This window comes from Lucilia cuprina, unplaced genomic scaffold, assembly GCF_022045245.1.
Source record: "Lucilia cuprina isolate Lc7/37 unplaced genomic scaffold, ASM2204524v1 Scaffold_2560, whole genome shotgun sequence".
In the NCBI taxonomy this organism is placed as follows: Eukaryota; Metazoa; Arthropoda; class Insecta; order Diptera; family Calliphoridae; genus Lucilia; species Lucilia cuprina.
The window spans coordinates 363-2,603 of record NW_025807506.1 but is presented as its reverse complement, the minus strand read 5'-3'; the positions used below and the strand labels follow the sequence as shown (position 1 = coordinate 2,603).

The following is a 2,241-nucleotide window of genomic DNA, read 5'->3' as shown; positions in this document are numbered from 1 at the left end:
ACTCTAGACATCTACACACACACATAAAAAAATCATAGCATCTAAAAGAAATAAACGAAATAAAAATATAAAGGGGCACCGAGTAGGTTTCTGTCTGTCTCCCTGCTGAAACGTACCTACGACCTATAACGGCTGGCAGATGTTGTGCCAGGAGATAACCCTCCCACTCGGGATTGAATCCCACCATGACATCCAATAGTAGGGATGTCCCAAAATTTACCCTGCAAACATTCACCTTCCCTACTTACCGCCGCTTATGTTATTTAACCGATCATTTTAAATGATAACAAATTCGAAATTTTCAGTCAAACATTATAATAAGGTTTAGTTTTATTGAAACAAAATTACTCCAAACAATATTTAACAATACTAGGTTTTGATTTAAAATTTAGTTTTAAGTTTTAATATTTTGAATTTAGATTTAGTTTTAGGTTAAGATTTAGATTTTAAAATTTAGAATTTAAAATTTAAATTTAGATTTAGCTTTAGTTTTAGATTTAGGTTTTAAATTTAGGTTTTAGAATTTAAAATTTAGATTAAGCTTTAGTTTTAGATTTAGGTTTTAAATTTAGGTTTTAGAATTTAAAATTTAGATTTAGCTTTAGTTTTAGATTTAGGTTTTAAATTTATGGTTTAGAATTTAAAATTTAGATTTAGCTTTAGTTTTAGATTTTGATTTAGGTTTAAATTTATATTTTCAAATTTTACGTTTTTTAAAAGTTCATGATTTCGCTTGGGGATAAACGGGATTTGGCAATTATTTCGCTGCGACAACTGACTGGTTTACTGGAGGCAATTACAGAGTGGGAAGATTTCTTTTTGCGGAGGAGGCATTCCTGTCCGTCTGTATTAAGGTCTATTCGGGTAAACCAGGTAAGTAAACAAAATATTATCTATTTTTACCTTATTCCTTTAATTTATTTTTTTTATTTTTAGGGAAACTATCATTATAATATTTCAGGAAACCTAGGACTCTAACACCGTAAACTACTATATTCTAGGCCAGAGCTCTACCCTAATGTTCGCGCACGCGTGGATATAATTGGAACTTCACGTGGGATGGCGACGATACGACAACACGGGGTAAGGATTTCCTATTGTATAAAGATATTTTATCCTAACTAATAAGATTTTTTTTTATATAAAGAAAAGGAATTTTGTACGTCCGTAAAAACTATCACTTAGTCGGAAAACCAAAAACTGATACCAGAGCACCCCAGGCGTGGTGGTGCTGAAAAGCAGTGGCTTGCAGGTTTGTTTATTTTTCTTTTATTTTTATATTTTGAAATTTAGTTTTAAGTTTAGCTTTAAGTTTAGCGTTAAGTTTAAATTCTTTAATAAAATTTATTTAATTAAAAAAAAATTAAAAATTTATTTTTTTCTTTTTCTTATGGTGGCCACTGACTCCACCTTCTTCTCTATGTGGAGCAAAAAATCAAAAGGGACCGAACTTGTTTCAGTAGCTCTAATACAGGGTGCACACGACAGCACACAGTGGGGCAGAATGGAAATTTTTTGGAAATAAATCTGGAATTTCCAAACGGCTTATCCGATCGGGATAAAATTTGGCGTGAGCGTAGCCAAGGAGTATTCGAGTTTAAGTTTTGAAGATGAACCCCGTAGATGCCCCAGGGACGGAGCTGTGGCGGCTCAAAGAAGGGGACCTACGACATGTAAAATTTTTAAACTCGTGCCATTTTTTTTTGTTTTTAACCCAAATACAAAGATTTTGAAAAAACATGCTTGGACATACTACTTATCTCTTATAATATCCGAGTTATAGGCATTTAAAAATTTAGTGATACAAAATACATTTGGAGTTGAATAAAATATTTGGACAGTTTTTAAAAACTATTTAGTTAATTATTTTATTAAAAATTATAACATTATATATACAATAAAAAATATAATTTTAATATGAGCCACGCACAACAACACCTAAATCACCCCACACAAACCACCTTTCCCGCCCACCGAAATATAAAACACAATTTAATACAATATCATCAGTTAGTATAATAGCTTTTTTTATTTGAACTGTTTATCTTAAACATAATACAATTAATTCCTACAACCTACTTATATAGTTAATTCCTAACACTACTTATTTTCTATAAAATAATCTGTCATATCGGTATACATATCCAGAAGGTAATATAAGTCCTTTAAATCTTTTCATAACAAACCCATCTTTTTCGCATAGTTGAAAGAACAGGATCAGAAGATAGAAGTAAACTATTA

At 30.8% G+C, this 2,241-nt stretch overlaps 1 long non-coding RNA gene across 1 annotated transcript; it reads left to right on the top strand.

Annotated features, from left to right (window-relative positions):
- The first annotated feature begins 692 nt into the window (after positions 1-692).
- On the top strand, positions 693-1,614 carry LOC124421137. Its single transcript, XR_006941525.1, has 3 exons — positions 693-873; positions 937-1,083; positions 1,148-1,614. It is a non-coding gene; the product is annotated as an uncharacterized LOC124421137 (long non-coding RNA).
- Positions 1,615-2,241: the final 627 nt, after the last annotated feature.